The sequence below is a fragment of the Spermophilus citellus genome (assembly GCF_964194105.1).
Source record: "Spermophilus citellus genome assembly, chromosome: 5".
Lineage (NCBI taxonomy): Eukaryota > Metazoa > Chordata > Mammalia > Rodentia > Sciuridae > Spermophilus > Spermophilus citellus.
Genome location: NC_138186.1, coordinates 26,424,280 through 26,449,677, shown reverse-complemented (window position 1 = coordinate 26,449,677; position 25,398 = coordinate 26,424,280). Strand labels below are relative to the sequence as shown.

Below are 25,398 nucleotides of genomic sequence, written 5' to 3'. Positions count from 1 at the left end.
GGGCACCCTCTGTGGTTGCAGGCGTCCCCTGGGGTCATTATGAACAAGGGTTACTGTGAAGCTTCCCCAGATGCCCAGCTAGACGGCTGTGGTGGGCTTCTGAAAGGCCAGCATAGTGGGCTCTGGTGTGGACCAGCTGCACTGTGCCCCGCCTCCCCACTCCCAGGGACTCGCCCTCCAGCCAGGTCACTTGCTGTAGCTCTTGAACTGGGAACCGTGTGTCTGTGTGTCCATCTCTTTGGGCCACAGTTGAGGGGCCTGCCTGCCAGGCCTGGGCCAAGGTTGTTATTTAATGACAAGTGACAACCTCAGCTCTGACCTCATCTGTGGGGACAGAGGATTCCACAGGGAGGAAGGGACCTATCCCATGGGGCCACCATAGAGCCCCTGAAGAGGTGCCTGCGTTTCTCACCTCCAAGGTGATGGCTGGGGTGTGTGCCGAGTCCACAGCCTCCCCAGGAGCCCGAGGACTTTCTGGCTTTTTCGACATCCATTCTGCACCTGCTCTGGGGATGCGCTACCCTGGCTGGGTAGCGGCAGCCCTGCCCCAGGGAAGCTGCTCAAGTTTCTAAACACGAGTGGAGGGAGCCTGAGGAAGGGGAGGTCTTAGAGTCCACGGAAGAGACTGGAGGCAGATATTAGAGGGCTGGTCCTCAGCCTGTCCATGGGACTAGGCCTGGTCCCCGGCAGCGGGCATGGTTCCCATTTCTGTGACAGGCAGGGTGGCCCTATCATGTGCTGGGGGCTGAATGGAAGCTCAGTATGTGAGCACCTCCAGAAACAGGCACTTCCAGATCAAGCTCCTGGGCAGGCAGGAATGGCCTGAGGAGGGCCCCCAAGGGGCCAGAGCAGCGCTGGTGGTGGCCATGCTGTCCTGGGCAAAGGTGAGCAGACATGGTGGCCTTTCTATGGATGCCGTCAGAGTGGTTTTTTCAAGAGGAAGTCTCCCTGTCCCCATCTATCACCTGAGGGTTGCAGCCTGGGCCAGGGGGACTCTTGCATTCAGGTTGGAAAAGTGACGGTGGCCAGGACATTATTTAGGTGTTCAGGTGTCCTCATTAGCCTTCCTAGGTGAGTGGGCTCTGGGGGTGGGTGGGTCGCATGTGTGGAAGCAGCTCCAACATTCATCCAGATTCTGAGCGCAGAGGGGCAGCTGGGTCCTTAGGCCACGACAGCAGGGCTGGGGACAGCTAGAAAATGAAGAATCCAAAGGCTGGTCTGCAGACTGACTCTGGGACTCTGCTCTGGTTCCCCAGAAGGCACTCTGGGACTCTCAGGGACAAGGGCAGGGAAGACAGTGTGCAGGGTACACCCCTTGCTGCATGGGGCTCTTCCCATTCTGCCAAGAAGTCAGGGTCACTGACCCCCCAAGGTGGGCTCCTGGCTCCAAAGGATCTGCAGCCCGCCAAGGCCACTGGCTGTGAGGACCAGCTGGTCACTCCCTGGGAGCTGCTGTGGAGACATCTGACATTCATTTGCTCTGCGGTGGGATTCCATTCAGAGGCTGAGGGGGCCTGAGCACGGTGGTCTGTGCCAGATGCTGAAGGGATGGTTTCTTGGAAAACCAGCTCCTGGCTGGACTTCCAACGGGACTCGGAACAAAGTGTGCGCAGCAATTGGTCCCAACTGTGGGTGTGAAGATTTCCCAAAAAAGGACATAGTATTTTTCCAGGGCCAAAATATAAGTCACACCCTGGGAAGGTATGTTCACTAAAAAAAAATCCCATCTGCAAACAGCAGAGAACAGTGGTCTTTCTCATTTTTAAACTCTCTTTTTTCCATGGAAAAACATTTAAAGTTCGGACATGTGTTTATTAGCCCGGGGACTTAAGAACAAAGCTACCTTGTTGGTTGCAGGCAGGTGACACCCACAGGGGCCTGCAGATGTGGCTCAGGAGTAGAGTGCTGGCCTCACAAGCACAGCCCTGGGTTCTACCCCAGCACCACAAAGAAAAAAGAAAAAGAAAAGAAAACCCAAAGGGGTTTCCCTCTCAGATCACTGCACAGGGTTTGAACAGATCACTTATGCAAATAATGAGTCACTTCAACCTTGAGGCCGCTGAAAAGGAGATTTTAGCCAAGGTACAGAGATGGTGGCTATCTTAGTAAAAAATATTGTTTTGACTGTGAGAGATTCTTATTCAATTTGTTGGTGTTTGGGGCTGGGAATGGGACCCAGGGGTGCTCTTCTACTAAGCTACAGCCCCAGCCCATATATATATATATATATATATATATATATATATATATATATATATATATATATATACATACATATACACATATATATGTATACACACACACACAGTTGTAGATGGACACAATACCTTTATTTTATTTATGTATTTTTTAATGCAGTGCTGAGGATCAAATCCAGTGCCTCATCCATGCTAGGCAAGCATTTTACCACTGAACCACAATCCCAGTCTCACCAGCCCTTATTTTTTATTTTGAGACAGGGTCTCACTAAGTTGCTGAGGCTGGCCTTGAACTTGGAATCCTCCTGCCTCAGCCTTCTGAGTAGCTGGAATCACAGGCAAGTGCCACTCCACCCAGCTGTAATAAAAATAGTTTTAAGACAAAATATTAATGCACTCTTAAAACATTGTTTTTTTTTTCACTTGACATTTTATCTGTCTGTGCCCATTATTACAAAAATCATAAATGTCAAAATTCAGTACAATATCTGCACCAGTAGTTGCCTAAACAAAAGTTAATTTCTATAAAACCATTAACTTAATGCAGTTCTATTAAAAGAGATTCAAATTTCCCTCAGTTAACAAGATATAAATAGTGGTATATATGTTTTAAAGCAGAAAAGCCCCCCAAAAAACAAGGAGAAAATGTTAAATATTTTGGTCTGACGGTTCCTACAAGTGGTAACTTCCAATACATATAAAGGAAATATTCATGGTTAAAACTCTAGAGTGCAAGTAGAAAAACAGTCAATCATAATTTACCCCAGGCTACATCATTAAGTGGCATTAAGTGGGGGCACCATGTATGGCCCCATGTCACCGTGTTCTACATCTAAAGCCTTCCCTGCAAGGCAAGTTGCAAAGTTTAAATGAGAAGTCAGGAAAAAAGACACTCTTTTTTTTTTTTATTTTTTAGCTGGACATTGAACCCAGGGGTGCTTTACCACTGAGCCATGTCCCCAGTCCTTTTTATTTTTTTTTATTCTGAGACAGGGTTTTCCTAAATTGCTGAGACTGGCCTTGAACCTTTTTTTTTAGAGAGAGTGAGAGAGGAGAGAGAGAGAGAGAATTTTTAATATTTATTTTTTAGTTCTCGGTGGACACAGCATCTTTGTTGGTATGTGGTGCTGAGGATCGAACCCGGGCCACACGTATGCCAGACGAGCGCACTGCCACTTGAGCCACACCCCCAGCCCCTGGCCTTGAACTTTTGATCCTTCCTGATATGAACAGGTGTGCTTTGTTTGGTTCTTTTCTTTGCACAAATCACTACTAGGCATCTCTGTGAGGCTACTCCTTGTGCTGGGAAGCAGCCACGTCATCAGGAACTCTACAGAGAAGAGCAAACCAGCTTTTCAAAACTACACCCATGTGTGAAAGGTAAATAACCACACACCCCATTTATTGCCCCAGTTTATCATGATTAGATATAACTCACAAAAAGAAAAATGGCAATTTCTAGTGACAATATTAAAACATATATATACACTGGCATAAGGAAAAAAATATGCATTTTTTTGTGGTAGTGGGGATGGAACCCAAGAAAATACTAATGAGCCTCATCCCCAGTTCTGCTAGGTTTTTTTTGTTTTGTTTTGTTTTGTTTTGTTTTGTTTTTGTTTTTTTTTTTTAGACAGGGTCTTGCTAAGCTGCTGAGGCTGGCCTTGAACTTGCCATCCTCCTGCCTCAGCCTCCTGAGCTGCTGGGAGGACAGGCATGCGCCACCGCACATGGCTTGTTCCCAGTTTTTCAAAGGAATTTTATATCCAGGAAGTAATGGTTTCACTGAGCATTATGTGAAAACCTCTCTTTTTCCCCCCCAGAATAATGTTTGCCGCAGTCTTGGCTGGGCACAAGATCACGAGCCACTCACAGCTTTGTAGATTCAAACAGCAATTCTTTATTCCTGAACTCACACCGGCCTCCACACACGTTCAGGGGAAATCTAAAATCTGCCCGCACAATTTACGTCCCAAATACTTTCTGAATTCCACAAGAACTCAATGGGAACTTAGGCAGCAGGAACACCCTATTCCCAGCAGTAATAAACTTAAACCTGGAACTTCCCTAAAACCACATTGTCTTAAACCGGGAACGCCTTAAACCCAAATTATCTTAAACCCGGATACTTCCTAAAACCTGCAGGATACACCCTAATCCTGGATCCACCCTGGTCCTTGAGCAGGGTCACCTTTCTCAAACACACATGCAAGGTCACAGCAAATTTCCAAGGCAAGTCCATTTAACATGGGGTACGCTGGCAAGGAAATTTTGATGTGTCATTCCTACTTGGCAATGGCCCTCAGCATCTCCCTCCTTCTGATTAATTAAACAACAAGCAATGTGGCTTAAGGACTGTGCCTGGTAGGTTGTCCAATTCAACATATGGTTCTTACCCGTCATGGGAAAACTGACCTTTAGGCGTCAGCCTCCTGTCTTAGGTTGATACCACTGCAATCAGATCAACCCATCACTGACTACCGGTCCAGCATTCAGCCATACTTGTGGATAGGCCTATGCACCAGTGGGGGGGGTGAGGTTCTTGCCTCACCTCTGTTGGCCCCCAAATTTAGCCTTGGTGCCAGTGGGGGGGTGAGGTTCTTTGCCTCACCTCTGTTGGCCCCAAAATTTTAGGCCATCACTAGTAGAAGGGAGGAGGATACAGAAATGCCATGACACCAAGCCAATTGATGGCTCCTTTGGAAAAATTGCATCACTGGTGACACCATCAGCAAAGATATGCCAGCACTACCACAATTAACATGGGGTGCTCTGGCAAGGAAATTGCATCACTGGTGACATCATCAGCAAAGATATGCCAGCACTACCACAATTCGCTGCACCAAACGATAGTTCACAATGCATACAACTGATGTATAGTCCAGGCAAGTTCTGCAAGCAGTTCAGAGTGGAAGAGTTTATCAATATGTCCATTTCTTCCCAAAGTAAATCGAGTCCTTGATTGAGAATTACTTGTTGAGTTATATTCATTGATGCATCAGTTTATACAGTTTACTGTGATAGCTATCATAGAAGCTGTAGTTTGGTTTTATCTTAGTCTTCACCGGCACTGGGATGGAGATGGAAATTCTGGCAATGATGCTAAAGAGACATTATCCTGAACAGAATTATTAAATATAATGAAAAGGAAAGGCAAAAGTAAACAAACAGATCTGTTAACCACCTTTAAAAACAATCCTTAACAGCTGTTTACCTAATTTAAATTAGTAAGCAAACAGATCTGTTAACCACCTTTAAAAACAATCATTAACAGCTGTTTACCTAATTTAAATTAAACCATATAAATCACGTGAATAAAAGAAATTTGGATCCATTTTTTCATGAGCACTTCTCATATATGAAATATGGACATACACACATACAGACATACAACACAAAACAGTGCACACATAACATACAACACATAAGACAATAAAGGCCTTGTAGCTTCACCTAGATGAAATCTCCATTGCAATGTTTAAAAACTCCAGTCAAAAAATAAAACTGATCAGAAAAACATTAACCTAGGTTTGTATGAGCTCAAAAAATAAAATAGAAATTTATGATGTGGGAAAAATGCAATAATAAAATATATATTGAAAAAAGCACCCTGGTTAATCACTGTTTCAGATGTAAGAATAGCCAAGCTGGAGCTCTGGATATCAGCTGTTATGGATTTGCATCAAATCATCTTCTTTTTCTGTAGAAATTGCTTTAGTTAATCTCTCTGGAATCCAAATCAATTGCTGTTCTCCCTGTGGAAAAACACAGACAGAGCCCCGACTCCAGACTATTACTGGGTCAGGACCTTTCCATTGTCCTGTTAGAATATCTTTCCAAAGTACCTTAGGCTTATGTACATTTTTCAGATACATATGTCTTTCCGCAGCAGTAAGTCCTGATGAATCCAAATTTAGAAAGTTTAGAGTAAAAAGGGTTATTTTAAGTTTATCTTTGGGGGATATATACCCCTTTCCAATTCCCTATTTTTGCTTTAATAGGTATGTTTTAATAGTTTGATGAGCTCTTTCAACTATGCCTTGTCCCTGTGGATTGTATGGGATTCCTGTTATATGAGTAATACCAAATGATGAGCAAAATTGTTTAAAAGAGGTAGAAATATAACCAGGACCATTATCTGTTTTTAACTGTTTAGGAACGCCCACAGTGGCAAAATTTTGTAAGCAATGAGCTATAACATCTTTAGTTTTTTCTCCAGCATGAAGGGAGCCCATCAAAAATCCAGAAGAAATATCAACTGTAACATGTAAATATTTTAATTTTCCAAATTCTGGCAAGTGTGTGACGTCCATCTGCCAAATATGGTTAGGTATCAGTCCTCTAGGATTGACTCCAAGATTAACATGTGGTAAAAAGGTCACACAATTTTGACTTTTTTTATTATATGTCTGGCTTGTTCCTTAGTTATTTTAAAACACTTTTGTAAAGTATTAGCATTAACATGAAACCTTTTATGAAAATTTGTAGCTTCTTCTAGTGTAGAGAAAATATGTACGTCATGTATAGTTTTATGTGCTAAATCATTGCCCAAACTAAGGGCTCCAGGCAATCCTGTATGTGCCCTAATATGTCCTATAAATAATGGATCTTTTCTGTCCCAGATTAGACTTTGTATAGTGGAAAACAAAGAGAAAACAGTAGAGGAAGGGGAAATCCTACCAGCATCTTCAAGGGATATAATAGCATTAACTATATATTGACTATCAGAAAATAAATTAAATACAGAATCTTTGAACATCACAAAAGCTTGTAAAACTGCATTAAGCTCTACCTTTTGAGCTGATTGTTTAGGTACTAAAATGTAAAAATTTGATCAGGTGTAACTATTGCTGCTGTACCATTATTAGACCCATCAGGGAATATATTTGGAGCATTCATGATAGGTGTCTTTCTTGTCATTTTAGGAAAAACTACAGGATGTTTAGATCAAAAAGACAACAAAGGATTAGATGGTAAATCATTATCAAATGAAACATTAAATTTACACATGATTATTGCCCATGTATTTAACTCATTAGCTAACTCATCAATTTGATCCATAGTATATGGAGTAATAATTTTATTGGGAGAAATTCCAAACACTCCCTTTGCTGCTCTGATTCCTTTGAGTATTAATTGTCCTACAGCCTCAGGATACCTAGTAAGAATAGTGTTAGGAGAATAAGATAAATGTATCCACAATAATGGACCTTCTTGCCAAAATACTCCTGTAGGAATATTTTTTGTTGGTAGTACAATAAATCATAAAGGCAAACTTATATCAATTCTATCTAGATGCATATTTTCCATATATGTTTCAATTATTTTTAATGCCTTTCTAGCTTTAGGAGTTAACATTCGGGGTGAATTTGGATCTGATGGGCCTTTTAGAATATCAAATAAAGGTCCCAACTCTCCTGTTGGTATGCCTGGATAAGGCCTTATCCAATTTATGTCTCCCAATAGCTTTTGAAAGTCATTATATGATTTGAGTTGATCTACTCGTATTTGAATTTTAGGTGGACGGACCATGTTGAGGATAATAGAACTCCTAAATAATTAATTGGAAAATTTAATTGTACTTTATCTATTCCTATCTCTAGATTATAATTTTTTAACAAGTTTGTAAGTGTGGCATAACATTCCAGAACTGTGTTTTTATCTTTAGGTGCTAATAATACATCATCCATATAGTGAAATATTTGTAGTTCAGGATTTTGATTTCTACGTGGCTGGATTGCATTGTTAACATAAATTTGACACATAGTTGGGCTGTTAGCCATCCCTTGAGGGAGTACTTTCCATTCATATCTCTGATTGGGACCTTCATGATTCAGTATAGGGATAGTAAATGCAAAACATGGACTATCCTCAGGATGAATTGGAATCAAAAAAAAAAAAACAATCTTTAATATCTATAGCTAAAACATGCCACGTTTTTGGTAAAGCAGACAATTGAGGAATCCCTGATTGAGCAGGTCCCATAATAACCATCTCATTATTAATGGCTCTTAAATCTTGCAATAATCTCCATTTACCCGATTTCTTTTTGATGACAAAAATGGGAGTATTATGGGGAGATACGGAAGGCTGTATATGTCCTTCCTCTAATTGTTGTTTGACCAGATCATGGGCTACTTGTATCTTTTCTTTAGTCAGGGGCCACTTAGGAACCCACACTGGTCTTTCTGATTTCCAAGTAATTTTGATTGTCTCAGTGGCCCTTTCTGAAAATCCAACCCATGTCTGTCTGTTCCTTGATCTATTTGAATTGGTGATGCTATACCTTGTTCTTGTTTTCCTAATCTTTTTTCTTTCCTAACACCTTGTAGTGGGCGCATTAGGATTGATGTTATTTGTTAATGTCAAACCTAATTGATCTAGGACATCTCGTCCACATAAATTTATAGGAAGATGATCCAATACATATGGCTGTATAGTTCCTTCACATCCTTCAGGATCCTTCCAATCTAATACCATAGCACTTCTATGGGGATTAGTCGCCACTCCTAGGCCTCGAAGCATTTGAGTGGCTTGTTGTAATGGCCAATGTTTTGGCCATTCTTGAAGAGATATGATGCTAAGGTCAGCACCTGTGTCCAGCAGCCCATTAAATTCATGACCTTGAATATTTAGTTTTAGCATTGGGTGAGAATCTAAATTTAAAGACAGCATAGCCCAATCTACAACTGTGGAGCCTAATCCCCTGGAACCTCTTTCTATATTATGACTAGAGAATTTATTATGTAGGCTGGGTATTATTAACAACTGTGCTATTCTATCTCCAGGTAAAATTACTGATATACCTCTTGGAGAACTAGCTATAATTTTTATTTCACCTACATAATTGGGATCAGTTACCCCAGGACTTATCATAAGTCCTTTTAATGTAGATGAACTACGTCCCAATAATAAGCCTACTGTTCCTTGGGGAAGAGGTCCTTTTACTCCTATAGGAATGATTTGAACTCCCATCTCTGGAGTTAATACTGCTCTGGCAGAGGCGCAGATGTCCAACCCTGTGCTCCCTTGAGTTTGTCTGATGAGGGATTTAATGGACAATGTGTCCTGGGCACCACCTTGATGGTGTTGCTAGGTTCCTTCACTGCCCCGTATATTTGTGGTTGTGGGCCCCGGAGCATTGGGCCCCTCAGTCCATTTTTTGGCAATGAAGCCTGATGCCTTTCTCCACGATATCATGGGTAAATACCTGATCCTTGTCCGTTTTTTGATAAGGGAGTACCTTCTATGGTGGTTTGAGAATGGCATTCATTAGCCCAATGTCTCCCTCTACGGCATCGTGGGCAAATACCCGGTATTCTATTCCTTTGATTTCTAGTTTTGTTAAACCCTCCTCTTATGGGGCAACTCCTTTTAAAATGTCCTGTTTGTTCACAATTATAGCATGTTTCTGGCCTGGCATCTAAAGCCTGTTGTACTGCAGCTGCCATTATCTCTACATAATTTAATATATGTGTTTAAATCTTCATGTCTCCATGGTCTAATAACCTCTCTGCAGCAACGATTTGCTTGGTCATAAGCCAGTTGTTTTATTAATGGCATTGTTTGTTCTGTATCCCCAAAAATTTTGGCAGCTGTTTGAATAAGCCTATCTACAAAGTCAGTGTAAGGTTCATTAGGTCTCTGTATTACTTTAGATAGTTGACCTTGTAAATCTCCATGTCCTTGTAAAGTCTTCCATGCCCTAACTGTGTCTGCAGCAATTTGTGCATATATAGCAGGATCATATTCAATTTGTTGCCGTTGACCCTCATAAGGTCCTTTTCCTAACAACATATCTAGATTTCTTTGAGGGTAACCGGCTGCTGCATTTCGCCTAGCTGTCTCCGTGCAAAATTCCTCATTGACAACCTTCCATAACAAATATTGTCCTCCATTTAGCACAGATTTACACATGATAGCCAATCTGCTGGCGTCATGTCCAAGTTAGTAATGGACTCGACCATGCTTACCGTGAAGGGAGCTTGGGGACCATATGTTGTTACAGCCTCCTTTAACTGCTTCACTGTTTTAAAATCTAAAGCACAGTGAACTCGCTGCCCTCCTACCTGTTCAAGTACAGGGCATGCTAATCTTTGAGGTCCTGTCTCAGGATCCCACTTATCAACTATAGGGTTTGAGGGCCACTCAGCTGTCTTCATCGGTGGGGCTGTTGGTTGAATTACGCCCTCTGGTAATAAAACGGAGTTAGTAACAGCCTCTTGTTGTGGCCTTTTTCCTAATAACCCCTTTTCCTTTAAATTTTCTTCCTCTGTCTGACTAGTTCAAGAGACCTTCTCTTCTGCATGATCTAAAATGTCTTTTTTCCATGGTCTGAACCTCTAACAATTTACTTAACACCTTTTTGGTTTCTTTTTTACTAATTTCTAATCTTCTATAAAGATAACGCAACCCAATAAGATAACATAAAACAAAACCGAAACTGAATGAAACAAAAACTGAATAAAAATTAGCTGTATCAATTTTCTCTTCCACGGGTCCGACAAACTTCAAACCTTGAGCCAACCATTTTTCCCAGTTTGCCTGAGACATTTCTAGGGATAGGCAGCTTGAAACAAAAATGAAATAAATCAAAACAAGAACACATTGTTTTATGAAATGGTCACCCATTCTCTCGACTTCCCTCAGGGGCGAGCAATTTCACTTACCTCCAACTTTCAGATGTTCCGCGTATGGACCACCAAATGCCGCAGTCTTGGCTGGGCACAAGATCACGAGCCACTCACAGCTTTGTAGATTCAAGCAGCAATTCTTTATTCCCGAACTCACACCAGCCTCCACACACGTTCAGGGGAAATCTAAAATCTGCCCGCACAATTCACGTCCCAAATACTTTCTGAATTCCACGAGAACTCAACGGGAACTTAGGCAGCAGGAACACCCTACTCCCAGCAGTAATAAGCTTAAACCTGGAACTTCCTTAAAACCTCATTGTCTTAAACCAGGAACGCCTTAAACCCAAATTATCTTAAACCCGGATACTTCCTAAAACCAGCAGGATACACCCTAATCCTGGATCCACCCTGGTCCTTGAGCAGGGTCACCTTTCTCAAACACACATGCAAGGTCACAGCAAATTTCCAAGGCAAGTCCATTTAACATCGGGTACGCTGGCAAGAAAATTTTGATGTGTCATTCCTACTTGGCAATGGCCCTCACCAAATGTTCATGCTAAAACTGTGGGATGTGGAAAGTACTGTCCCTGCCTCACTCAATAACCCCTTCAGGGACTGCTGCACAGGGCTGGTACCATGACCCTCGAGAGGCAGCGTGACCCTCGGGAGGCAGGATGAAAGACTAGAGGAGACAGGGTGGGAACTTCATTCTCCAGAACCCATTAGAACAGGGCCTAGCACCATGTCCATTGCCTGGGCACCACCTCCTGAGGATTCTGGGAGAAACACACTCTTCAATGGGGGCCGAGAAGGGTTCAAGCCTTCAGCTGTGACCCAGATAGTGGTGCTCCTGGGGATGGGGAACAGGTGATGGCAGCTGCTCCACACAAGCCTGGCTGAGTGTGTGACCAGGCTGTGAGCAGCAGGTGACTGACAGGTGATGACATTAAGTAGTGTCTGTCTCCTGGCTTCTGTGCTCCTCCCACTGAGCTCTTCTGGAGTCTTCTCCCCACCCTGCATGGCCCAATGTGAGTGGAGCCTCCCTCTGTTCTGAGTGAAGACCTTCCCCCAGGAGCCTCCATTCCCATCAGGGTGTAAGTGTCGGCTGGAGCTTTCAGACAGAAACTCTAGCAGTGTCTCATGGCTCGGGATGACCAGTTTCCAGGTGCCTACATGGTTTTCTCAACAGAAGTGCCACCTTCCCCAACATCAGGGCCCACTTGGCAGCTCCCTAAGGTGCTGAGGTAACCATGGAGACCAGGAGGAGGCTGCTCACTTCTCTACCTGCCCAGGGACTATGAGAAGACAGCCCCTCTGAGCCAAGGATCTCTTCTGGCGACCATAATGCTGGACTGGGAGTCTCCTCAAGGTTGGCAAGGGTAAAGAATGGTAGGGAAGGAGAGTGGAAGAAGAGAAAAGAAGGGAGGGAGGGGAGAGAAGAGCGAGTCAGAACCCGGTTTGAAGGCTACCAATCACAGGAATACTGGTTTAATATGTCAGCTTGACTGGGCTACAGGGTGCCCAGATATTTGATTAGTTCTGTGTGTCCCAGGGTGTTTCTGGGTGAGATTAACATTGGAATAGGTAGAGTAACTTAGATGACTTTCCCTTATGTATTGGACACCATCCATTCCATTGAGAACCTGAAGTGAACAAGAAGGTTGAGAAAGGGGACATTTGCTCTCTGTCCCCCTGACTGCTGAGCTGGGGCTTTTCCTACCCTTGGATCAAATGTCACCATTGGCTTCCAGATTACCAGCCATGGCTCCTGCTCCTCAGCTTCCACAGCTATGTTAACCAATCTCTTATAGGAAATCTCCTTTTATACCTCCTATTGACTCTGTTTCTCTACTCCTCACAGACCCCTGAAGATTATGCCCTCTACCTGCTCTACAGCAGCTCCCAAGTTACTTTCTATCACAGGAGTTCATTGATTTTTTTGTGGAGAGTTTCTCTACATGTAATGATACTTTTGGCTCCTTACTGGTTCTATGTCCTACCCATAAAAATATAAGGCCTTCCAAAGAGAGCAGGACTGTCTTTCTTAATTAAAGCAGTATCTGGAATTTAGCAATCACTCAATAATTACTAATGGAAGCAAAAATAGAGAGACGAAGGAAATATAGCAGATATATTATGAAGCTGGGCACATTGGTGCAGACTTGTAATCCCAGCTCCTCAGGAGGCTGAGGCAGGAGGATCACAATTTAGAGACCAAACTCAGCAACTTAGAACCTTAAAAAGGGGTGGGGATGTAGGTCCTGGTAGAGCATTCCTGTATTCAATCCTCAGTGCTTCAAAGAGAAAACAAAAAGATATCTACTATGAGTAACAAAGGAGAAATGTTTTCCCAAATTTCCCAGGAGCTTCTTGAGAGCCTTCCATCCAAGATTTTGTCGCAGCCCGTCCAATGCTGCTCATGGGACGTCTTGCATCAACCCGGGGACACACAATCTCTCACATGGTCTCCAACCGAAGTGCTGTATTCCACATCCTGAAAAACCCTGCCTGTCACAGCCCACTACAAGAAAAGTTTTCCAAAATTTCCAGAGAGGACGGGTTGGGGCCTGTAGAATGGCCCATTGGGCAGGCTGAGGAGGACTCAGGAGGGGCTGGGGGAAGGGGAACACCTTGACTCCAAAGAGACAAAGTGACTGTCCCTCCTCTGCAAGTTGCTGCCTCTCAGGAAGAGGGTTGGGGTTTGCATTATACAAATGAAAGTTTTTCCAATGACTTACCAAAACAACAGCAGTGAACGCCCTGTGACCAGTTCTCATTTCTTTCCTTGATAACCATTTTTAAAAATTTTATTTTTCAAGGTCCTAGAGATTGAACTCAGGGCACCTTAACATTGAGCTACATGCCCAACTCCATCTCCCTTTTTAAAGACAGGGTTGCTGAGGCTGGCCTCGCTTGTGATCCTTCTTCCTCAGCCTCCCGAGGAACTGGGATTACAGGCATACTCTTTGTTCCACCTTAGCTGAATGGGGTCTTCTAGGCTGCTTGGGCCACTATAACAGAACACCACACCCGGGGTGATTTATAAACAACACATTTATTTCCCACAGTTCTGGGAGCTGGAATTGGGAGATGGGGGTGTCAGGATTGAGCTCCGATTCCTGGTTCATGGATGGCTGATTTCTGGCTGTGTCCTACCTGCTGAGGGAGTGAGGGGTTCTCTGGTATCTCTACTCTGAGTGCGAACAGGAGAGTCCCACCCTCACAACATCCCAAGGGCTTCACCCACCCTGGGGATAAGGAATCCACACAGGGGAGTGGGGGGAGGGACACAAAGGGTCTATTGCACATAGATTGATTTGTCCTCCATACAACATCCCAAGGCTGCTGAGGCCTATTATATGGAGAGAATCCTGCTTCTGTGGAGGAGGCTCTGAACTGGAGGCCCTGCCTGGGCAGCTTCCCGGCCTTCGGGAGGAGAGGTTGATCCTGGTCTCCCAAGCACAGCGCAGGCCCAGAAAGAAGGGCTGGAGATAAGTCTTGGCATCTCCTGCAGAGACCCCAGCTGGATCCTCCCTGGCCCGCAGCCTGCACCAAGAGTTGGCCCTGTTCAGGAGCGACCCACCCAAGCTCCCCAGGCTTCTGGGCGCTGCGATGGGCGGGGCCAGCGGGCGCCCCAGTCCCCTTGGTGTAGGAGGCTCTGTTCTGTTCACGGAGGGTGGCCGGTGCCTCCCTGTCTTGGGAGCTTTCCCCTCCCTCTCCTAGAGGCTCCACCGCCAGCTGGGTGTTGCCAAGTGACGCGCCTGAGCAGGGGGTCGGTGAGCAACAGGCTGAACTTGCACTTCCTGAAGCTGGCCTCCTCTGACAGCTGCCACAGCGCCACCCTGCGGTTCTCCGGGGACAGCGAGCACTGGATTTCGTCCAGGCCTGTGGAGAGGCAGGTGGCCAGAGGGTCAGTCCCTCCCTACCCCAGACACAAGGAGACAGGAGCTGGCCCCAGCGGAACTGGGATTTCTCTAGACCTCAGAGTCACCATGGTGGGCAGAATCAGGCCTCGGGCTCTTCCCTGGGCTCCTAGAGGATTAGGCGCCCTTTGGGTTTGGAGTTAGGGTGGCATGGGGGGCGCTACACACCACTTAGGGCTGGTAACCTCTCTAGACCCGGTCACAGCCAGCCATGGCGGGGAGCAGGAGGTGGCAGCAGGTGCAGGGACTAGGAGCAGGGCCCACCCAGTGGCAGGACCCTCCAGGCTGCAGGGCCATCACCCCACTGGATGCCACGCTCCTCTCCACCATCCTCAGGGCAGAGAGGAAGAGAGGCTTGCCACTGTGTAAAGCCCCACCGCCCCGACACAGGAGAGGGAAGGAAGAGGAGGCAGCTGAAGGGGGTCTTCCGGTGGCATCTGATATTTTATTTATTTATTTATTTTTGTACTGGGGACTGAACCCAAGATTGTCATCCACCACTGAGTTACAGGTTTCATAAGCTGCCCAGGCTGGCCTTGAACTTGGGATTCTCCTGCTTCAGCCTCCTCAGTGAATCACTGGGATAACAGGCATGTGCCACCACCCCCAGATGGAGTATTTGGTACTTGGAACTTGAGTGAAGCTTCCATGTGCTGAAGAGTCACCAGAAGACTGTGCTTGGATGCAGGCTCCCCAGGGATCCATCCAGAGGTCCTGGTGGGGGAGGCTACTCTGCATTTTTTTTTTTTTTTAGTACTGGGCATTGAAACTAGAGGTGCTTAGTCACTGAGGCACATCCCCAGCCCTTTTGTTTACATTTTACTGAGAGACAGGGCCTTGCTAAATTACTGAGTCTGGCTTTGAACTCCTGGTCCTCCTGCCTCAGCCTTCTGAGCCACTGGGATTTCAGGGAAGCACCACTGCGCCAGCCCACTCTGCATTTTCTAATAACTGGGGGATTCTATTGTGGCCGGAGGCAACTTTGAGAAGCTTCACTATCCAAACATCCAAGGAAGGGGCCTGAGCCCACCCCTGATATGACCAGAGGAGGCCTCTTGCACTCTGCTTTCTGTATTGGGTTGACTGTAGGATTTCACTTGAGTGTTTGACTAATTTAAGAAGAAGCCTCAAACCCTCCAGTCTAGAAAAATGTTAACAAAGGAGCCCATGCTGAGTAAGGGCTTGCTAATAATAACCACCACACCACCATCTCCACAAAGATTGCTCCATAGGACTCACCCAAGCTCTGTTCTGAGCACCTGAATTAGATGAACTCATTTAATCCTTACAACAACTCCATAGAAAGGCCTCCATATCAGCCCCACTTTTCAGATGGGGAGTGGGCTCAGACAGGTGAAGTCACTACTCAAAGTTGGACAGCTAGTAAATGGCTGAGCCCAGATTCAAACCCAAGCAACCTGGCTCTGGAGCCAATATGCCTCCAAAAGGAAGAGAAAGGGAGAGAAGCCAGGAAGAGAGGGCAGGGTGGGAACAAAAGACACAGACACTTCCTCCCCATGGCTGCCATCAGGTAGCCACCTGGTCATAGGAGACGCAGTTTCCAGGGTAAACAGTTCATAACATTTTTAGAGACACCTCTGATGACTCCCCCGTTTTGGTGAGCTGTTTCTCTTGGGGTCCCCCCATCTGCCATCAGTGAAGTAGGAGGCGGTCAGAGTGGCAGGCAAGTAAAGTCTGTCCCTACCCTCGACTTAGATGAGGAGGGCAAAAATGAAAAAGGGAAGGATGGCACTCATGGTTCTGCAGTGTCCCCATAGTCCTCAGAGACCAAAGGAAGATTGGGGTTTCAACCTTGGAGAGACACAGCTTGAGAGGGCCTGTGGGTCTTACTGTATAAGGGGGCAGAGAGGACTGTTTTAAATGGGGGTAGGAACTTGATATGGGATGCCCTCAAGGTGGGCCAACAAACAAGTGGTAAGAATAACCCAATAGAGTCCAGTCCATTTTGAAGAGAATTGAGAGGAGGCGGCAGGCTTTTGGGAGTGGTAAAAGTACCAGGTCACCAGGAGACAGAGTGAGAGAAAGAGAAGAGGCAGAATTGGCTTTGCCAGAACAACATACCTGTGTTGCAAAAGAAGGATCCTAGTGTATGCAAGAAGGAGCCAGAAGAGATGAGGAGCAAGGGGTAGTGGAGAATCAGAGGTGGTGAGCAGGGAGGTGGGCTGTCCATATAGAAGCTCAAAGGGGAGATGTTGAGTGGCTTCTTTGGGAGGGCCTGTGACAGAAGAAGAGCCAAGGAAGGATATTAGTTCAGTCTAAATGTAATTCAAGGGACAGTAGACATTGAGAGGGGCTCCCTTTGCCAAAGTGAAGGCTCTGATGAGGACAACAAGTTCAGCCTGCTGATATTGGGAGTGGAGGCTCTTACACAACTGAGGCTAGAGATACAATTACCTACCCTGCCTGATGAATTCCCTCCAGAAGGAAGAAGGAGCCATCTGTGAACCAGGACTCAGAGTGAACTTGCAAAGGAGAAGGGATGGGAAGGTCAAGAATCTTGGTGCTGGGCTAAGATCTAAGTTAACTTTTGTGTCTCAAGAGGAGACTTGTCACTGCCATCTCTAGGGGGTAGACTTGTGAGGAGGTGGGGAGGAAATGGATAGGGTCACTTCCCCATGGGAGCCGGTGTGTGGATAAAGAAGAGCCCTAGGTGAATGGAAGAAGGTGTGGGGTCACTGTCCTGGGCCCTCAGGCCAGGGTCCAAAGGGTTGAGAAAAGCTGTTGGGGTCAAGTCTGCTCTGCAAAGAGAGGGACAGCATCAGCAAAGAGGGAGAGCAGGTGTTGTGATTGGGCAGAAAATGGAGGAGGTTTTGAGACAGATGTGAATGGTGGTGTGAGGTGATAGAAAGACTGGAAACGTCCACCTCAGAAGTGGGTCATGGGAAGACACTGGCCAACAGAATAAGAGATGGTCCTAAGGTAAGGGTGAGGGTCAGGGAAGCAGCAGGTGAGTCTGCATGGAAGCATATATAAGGGGAGAAGCAGAGCATAGTCCCCAACTTTGTGACGATGTCCCTTCCCATAAGGGGAACAGGACACTGTGGAATGACCAAAAAGGAATGAGTAAAAATTAGAGAGCCACAAGCACAAACAAGGCTAGGTGTCTGTAAGGGTTGGTGGTCGGCCGCCAGAACACCTTGAGGGCTGAATATGTAGCCCTGGTGTCTAGGAGGAAGAAGACGGGCCTACCTGACATACGTAGTGTTACTCTGAGTTTTCATGGAGTGATGGTAGTGGTTGGGTTATGGGGACCTGGATCTTTTCAGTCCTCTGCAGCCAGTCCTAAGAGTTGGAAAGGGGAACCCAAAGGGCCAGGTGGCTGGGGGACCCCCATGTCCTTGGGGAATGTGAACATCCCAGTGTTGCTCTTGATGACATTTAGGACAAAAATCCAGAAATTATGAGGCTTGGGACATGTACAAACCCAGTGACCCATCTGACCACATTTAAAACAGGGTATGAGTTGTCCTGAGGGACCGTCCCATGGGCCAGTGACACCAGGGACAGATGGTTTGAGCGAGCATCTGCTATCTCTGCTTTTAGGCCTTCTCACCTCTTTCATTATACACCTTAAAGGTCACTTCCAGAACCTCACCTTTGGGATTTAGAAGCCCCCTCTCAAAACATCTATCACAAGGAGACAAAATTACAATGTATGCAGTCCAGGGGAGAAATAAAGAATGTCCACATGCTTCTGCCCCTTTCGTGCTTTATTCACTCAAATTACTCAATGCAATTTCACACTATAGCTTCTTTTATTTAACATTTATTTTTTAGATGTAGATGGACACAACACCATGCCTTTATTTTTATGTGGTGCTGAGGATCGAACCTGTGTCCCACCCATGCTAGGTGAATGCTCTACCGCTGAGCCACAATCACAGCCCTCTATATGTTCTTTTTTTTTTTCAGAGTAGAAATTAGAAGTTTATTAAAGGACAGCAGAAAAGACTTCTCCCGGAGGAAGAAGGGGACCCAAGAGGTGGAATCCCCTCTATATGTTCTTAATCAAGAAAATGACAATCCTTAATGCTAGGCACTGCAATAGACATAATCAATTCACAGCAAACAATTCTAAATTAACTAATTCACAGCAAACAATTCTAGATTAATTTTAAGCACTGCAAACACATTTAATCATGACAGCCTAATAACAGACCTTCCCTCTGCATGCTTATTTTTCTCAAGCCTGCTTGCTGAGCCAATCCCCCCAAACACCCTTTACCTTGCAGGGGAACAAAAGAATGCTTCTCCCTCCCTGTTCTCATGTGTTGCTCATCTATCTTTCATTTCTTGCTTTACCTTCACCCTCATCCAAGGTTTTCAGTTTTTTTTTTTTTTTTTTTTTTTTTTGGAAAAGAGTCTTTAAGGACATGAACTTTACATGCCAGTGCATTCCAACTAAATTTAGAAAGTATAAATACAAATTAAAGAATGCATATCATTGTGTTCATATGGGCTCTTGTTCTTCTCTCAGATAGAAAATTTTCTTCAAATTAAAACTCCCCCCCTGGAGTCTCATTAATATTGGATTTACGTATTCACTTATTTGTTCACATACTTTTGTGGTTCCCAGGATGGAACCCAGGCCCTTCCCCATGCTAGGCAAGTGCTCTACCACTGAGCTATGTCCGCAGGCCCTCAGTTATCTTTTATGAAGTTCACTCATTTCTGTAGAAAAGCATGGGTTCTGGGTACCTAGATTGTACAGGGAAAATTGGCCAGTGTTCCAGAAGTGGAACTAGACTCTTTTGATGCAGATGCACAAAGGAATGTGCACCTTTCAGTAGCACTCCAGGGAGTGGAACCCAGTCCCCTTCTGACATGGCCACCCTTACACACCCGGTCCTTTTTGTCATGACATCCTACAGTTATGGGCTGTCTCACAGCACAGATGAACCTAGAGTCAAAAGATGAGGAGCTCAAAGAGCAGTCTGGGTGCTTTATTCCCAGGGCTGTGTGGGGACACATGCAACTCACAGTACTTATACAATTCAAGGAGTCTGGACACACTAGAATATCTTCAAGTCTCTTTTTGGTCATGAAAATCCTTAAAAAAACAGTGATGACACATCTCATATTGCAGATTTCCTTGCCTTTATTTGATCCTAGAATCCAGCAGCAGAGCAGAATGAATGCTATTCAGAACTTCCACGTTGCCACACACGCAAGTTAGACGTAGAGCCAGAGGAAAGGAAGTGTCATAAAGAGGGGTGAGGCACACAGATCACTGTGTGGGGGACAGATGGGCTGGCTGTGTAGGACCTGGACTCTGCTACCTGTCCCAAGAGTGAGCTGCAGTCTTCTTACAGATCCAAGTGGGTTCTAGTTCACTGTGTATGGAGAAGCCTTCAGGCCTAAATTAGAATATGTACACAGGCAGCTTTAGGATAACTCAAAAGAAGTTTGGGTGGACCTCCTTCTCCTCTTTGGATGGGAAGCTAAGGCTAAGGTCATTGCATAACCCCACCAGCCTGAGTCCTCACCAGCAGTCATCGTTTAGGGGATCTTGATCTAAAACCAGGCAGCACAGGCAGGGCTACCAATTTGCCCACAGCCACCTCATCCTTACTCATCCTCTGATCATCTGCTGATTGAAAACCTTCTGTCCCTGGGTAGGGAGAGATGGGAAGTGTTAGGGGAAGATCTGTCAGTTATGAGCAGCCTTCTCCCCCACCAGAAGGTGGTAATTTATTAAGTTATTTTAGAAACATCCAGAAGTGTTATCTACCTATATAATTCTACTATTTTGATGAAAACCAATTTGGATGATTTCATTGGCCATGACTTGGAAAAGTCTGAAATCCACCAAGGGTGGAAACTGTGAGCAACTTGGGAATGGGAGAGAAAGACACAGGGTTGGACAGCAGGTGTTTCTGACATCAGGGAGGCCACCAACTGGAGAGTATTCCCGCAGAATCAGGGACCTGAGGGCACATGTCCCAGGCAACCTTTGCTCCAGGCAGTTTCCAAGCTTCTTTAGGCTGTGAGAAGTTCACAGGCAAAGGAAAATTTGAAGAGCCTGAGTAAAAAGTAATTCAGGAATTGAGGAAGGAGAGACGAAAAGAGAGCAAGTGCTTGGATGATGAGCCATGTGAGGGGAGGACTTACAGGGAAGAGGTAGAAGAAAAGGTTTGATTGGCGGCAGTTACAGAATTGCATTTCTGGTTTGTTCTGTCTATGTGTTAGTCAGCTTTTTCACGCTGTCACTACAACACCCAACCCCAACAACTACAGAGGAGAAAAAGTTTATTTGGGGACTCATGGTTTCAGGGGTCTCAATGCATACACAACAGATTCCATTTCTTGGGCCCTCACCTTCAAGGTGAGGCTGACCATTATGGTGGGAGATTGTGGCAGAGGGAAGGTGCTCACATTATTAGAGAACAGAGAGGATGAGAGATGGCCCCTTGCCACATACAAAACATACACATCATGCCGGGCACGGTGGCGCGCGCCTGTAGTCCCAGCTACTCGGGAGGCTGAGGTGGGAGGATCACTTGAGTCCAGGAGTTCTGGGCTGTAGTGCGCTATGCCGATCGGGTGTCCGCACTAAGTTCGGCATCAATATGGTGACCTCCCGGGAGCGGGGGGCCACCAGGTTGCCTAAGGAGGGGTGAACCGGCCCAGGTCAGAAAATATACACATCATATTCACACCCCCAATAATAAGGTTCCTCCAGCCACACCCCAGGTGCCCCCTATTATCACTCAGTTATCCCATTAGGAATTAACTTACTGACAAAGTTAAGGCTATAAACCAATCATGTCTCCTCCAAAACCATTCTCTCACAGGTGAGCTGTTGGGAGACACAGCATCTAAACCATGATGGTCTTCTTGGGTATCCGTTGGAAAATATCCCTGTTCACATCACAGTTTAATACTTATAGTTGGTTGAGATGATCTTTGGTATCTGTTTCACATAATGACTTACCACAAATGACCCATATTTAATCTCCTATGTGTTCAGTGAAGTAGGGCTAAGGCTCTTTCAGAGACCTCATTGCTTTTTAGGTTCCACAACAATGAAACTTTAGTCTCTCAATTGAATTCTAAATTTCTCTGCCATTTGTCTGAGTGTAGCCAGCTGGAAAGGGTGACTTCATGCCAAAGCCCTGCCTTCTCTGACCACCCTTGACTTGGTGCAGGAGGCAGGTAGATGTTTCTGTCAACCTAAGTCACAACAGACAGTGACTCTCCAAAGAACAAGTGTAGTCAGACATAATAGGGCAGGAATGCAGGACACCTAAAGAAAGATGAGTCAGAGCTCCCATCCAGGAGGCAAAGGGAGACAGGGTGTCAAATGCAGCTTTGAATCAATTATCACTGACTCCACAGATTCAGTACCAAGGGTGTCCTCAGTTCAAGGACAACAGGCGGCTACTGCCAGGTGTCCTCCTAGAGTTTGGGGGGGGGGGGTGCAGGTTGGTGTGGATTTTATGCACAGCTGAGGTTGGGGCTGACTGGTTTGTGATAGTTCATGCCATCAGGAAGGGCTGCCCAGGGACCCTCCCTTCACAGCACCCTGCTTCCCTTTCATCAGGATTGGACACAGTTCCTGCCTGTTCATTTGAGCACCATTATGTTTCCCCCTTGGGATGAAGATTTTTTTCTCTGGATGCATCCCATAATGGTTAGGGTTTGATTCTCTCTCAGTGCCAGGATAGACTTTTCCTGGTTGGTCCAGTCTCCCATTGGAGGGAATTAATAGATGACTAGGAATCAATGTTGAAACTCATTAAGCCACATTTGAACAAGGTGGGTTTGGAGGGATTGGCTCTCAGTGTTCCTCCACAAGGAAGTCACTGTTAAATTCTATTTTGCTTGTTCATTAGGCATTGGGTACCTCATCTCCAAGCTCCAGCCTTTATTATTCTATGAAGTGTTAGACTTTTGCAGAAATTTTATGAGTACAGGTGTTCATTTTTAAAAAAATATTTAGGCCCTGAATTTATTTATTTTTATTTTTTATTTTTTGGCATTGGAGATTGAACCCAGGAGAGCTTTACCACTGAGCTACATCCTCAGCTTTTTTCATTTTTAATTAATTACTTAGTTAATTAAATTATTCATTTATTCAGTTTGGGTACCAAGGTTTGAACCCAGAGAAACTGCACCACTGAGCTACATTCCCAGCACATTTTTTAAATGTTTTTTTTGTTTTGTTTTGTTTTGAGACAGGTTCTCACTAAATTACTGAGACAGGCCTTGAATTTGACATCCTTCTGCCTTAGCCTGCTAAGTAGATGGTGTTATGGGGAGTCCCTCCAGGAAGCACTCTAAGTCTGAATTTCAAATCAAAAGAGAGCTTTATTTACCTGACTAGGGACTGTCACCCACCACAGAGACTCAAGCTCCTTGAGAGGACAGCAGCTTCTTGGTCTATCCAAAAACTATACAAGCACAAAATCCACAACTCAGTGACTTGCTTATCGTCATGTAAGATAGCCAATCATAGAAATTAAAACATTAATAATTGGGGCCTCTGGGCTCTAGGCAGGACCAGAATTTTTCAGTCAGAAGCCAGCACATTAGCTTTACAGTTCAGTAGATCATGGTCCTGGGTTCAAGCAGGTGCTAGACAGTCACATCCTGAATTTGGGTGGGGGTCAGTGGGGTGACAATGTACTTCAAAGTCCTGTAGACCCACAATAGCATTCAAGCCCCAGATGTAGCTCTCCATGAACACCACTGCATCCTGAGTAGGGTACAATTTGTGGGATACAAAGTACAGAATGGCGATTTTTTTAAAATAAGAAAACAGCTTTCATTTCAGTTTTTCACAAACTGCTCTTGTAACAGTTTTTCATAGGAGGCACCAAAATGGAGTGTCAGGTCTGCCTATGACAGTTCTTGCTTTATAATTGTCTTATCCCACTTTTCAAAATTTTATATCCATCATCTATATTTTTTTACTAATCCATAACCGATAACTGACACACTTATTGATTGTATTTATCAGTTCACAGGACAGCAGATGGGATTACAAGTGTTTACCATCACACTCTGTTTTGAATTACAATTTTGAAAAGGTAGAGCATTTGCCTAGCAAGCATGAGGCCCTGGGTTTGATCCCTAGCAACAATAAATAAAGAAATGAATAAATAAATACATAGATATATAGATGAGAGACCTGTGTTCAAGTAAACTTGTTAGAGGTTTTTTCTTCTTAATAAATTAATCTGATTTTAGTTATGTTCAGGGAAAAAATCCAAATGATAGCTCTTGATGATAAATATTTAGATTTTTAACATGGTTAAAAATATTTTGGGAATTTACTGTAAACAGTTATTAACAAGGTGATTTGATTGGCATACATTTTAATAGTGTCCAGAATTATGTTTGAAAACATATGATATTTTTTTATGAATTTTTGCCATTTAAAGCAAATATTAATAAAATATCCAAATAAATATAACTTGAAAATTTTATGTCATATTGGACAGAACTTCCCATCATATCAAATTAGGCTAATTGTCTTAATGTCTCTCTTCTAGAAATCCCTTGTGCAACTATGGAATTTTCTAGAACATCCCAATGTTAGCTCAAGTTCAAGTGACAATGTAGACTTTGATCATAGAGAAGATAGTAAATAATCTCAAAAGACTTTAAGCACTTCATGAAACTTGGAGTCCTAGATCATTATAAAAGATAAGTCATTTAACCAGATTCATGAAATATATTTAAAGTGAATAAGGAAATTTATGTCCTATGAAATAATACTTCAACTTTTAACAGAGATGACTCAGTTTTCCTTTTCCCATGTAATCAGAGAATTTGATAAAACCAACTTGAAGCCTAAAAACTTACTCTTCCCTCCTCCAGTACTGAGCATTGAACCAGGGACACTCTACCACTAAGTTACCTGCCCAGTTCTCTTTGTTTTATTTTCAAGCAGGCTTACCAAATGGCCAAGTCTGGCCTGAATCTTGCTATCCTCCTGCCTCAGGCTCCTGAGAATCTGAAATTACAGGCATGGCCCACCTCACCTGGCTTAAAATGTACTTCTTAAAGAGTAGCCTTTTGAGAGATGTTCAACTGGAACATTCCACGTGGAAGCCATTACTTTTTTTAATTGTCTTTGAAATCATTTGACCACCAATTTCAAAATGTGCTTGTGAAGGAACCATAATAGACTCCTCTGCAGTGCAGAAGAAAGGATCTCCTGGAGTTTATTGGAATTTGCAGGTCCCATTCTGTGTTTTATTAATCTCTTGAGAGCCAATGATAAAAATCCTATGATCTTGTTTGGAGAGTAAGGAGTTTTGAAGCAATTTTTTTTGTGTGTGTAATGTTGTGGTATTGGCAGAGTCCTCCTGAAAGTCTATTATCAAAGGACCAAGCTTAAGGACCTTCTCCTGCATGGTTCCCTGCCCTACACTTCTGTGAGGCTTTGGTACAAATAATTCCATTTTGATTATGCTGTCTTTCACAGTAGCATCGTCAACTGGGACACTGTGGCCATGGAATATTCTAAGCTATTACATGGTCAGTATTGGCTCCCTTGAGTTGTCTAAATCTGATGACAATCACTTGGCATGCATGAGGCTGCTGGACTGTATGTGTGTGTGTGTTTGTGTGTGTGTCTAATACCAGGGATTGTGTACTTGGGGCACTTTA

The 25,398-nt window shown here is 44.4% G+C and overlaps 1 pseudogene across 1 annotated transcript in view; it reads left to right on the top strand.

Moving 5' to 3' along the window:
* Positions 1-14,446: 14,446 nt before the first annotated feature.
* Positions 14,447-25,398, top strand: part of LOC308649298 (SH3 and PX domain-containing protein 2A-like) — a 35,630-nt pseudogene continuing 24,678 nt past the window's right edge. Inside the window, exons 1-2 of the transcript in view lie at positions 14,447-14,510; positions 14,558-14,744. The product of the transcript in view is annotated as an SH3 and PX domain-containing protein 2A-like (transcript). The remainder of the gene's footprint in view (positions 14,511-14,557; positions 14,745-25,398) is intronic.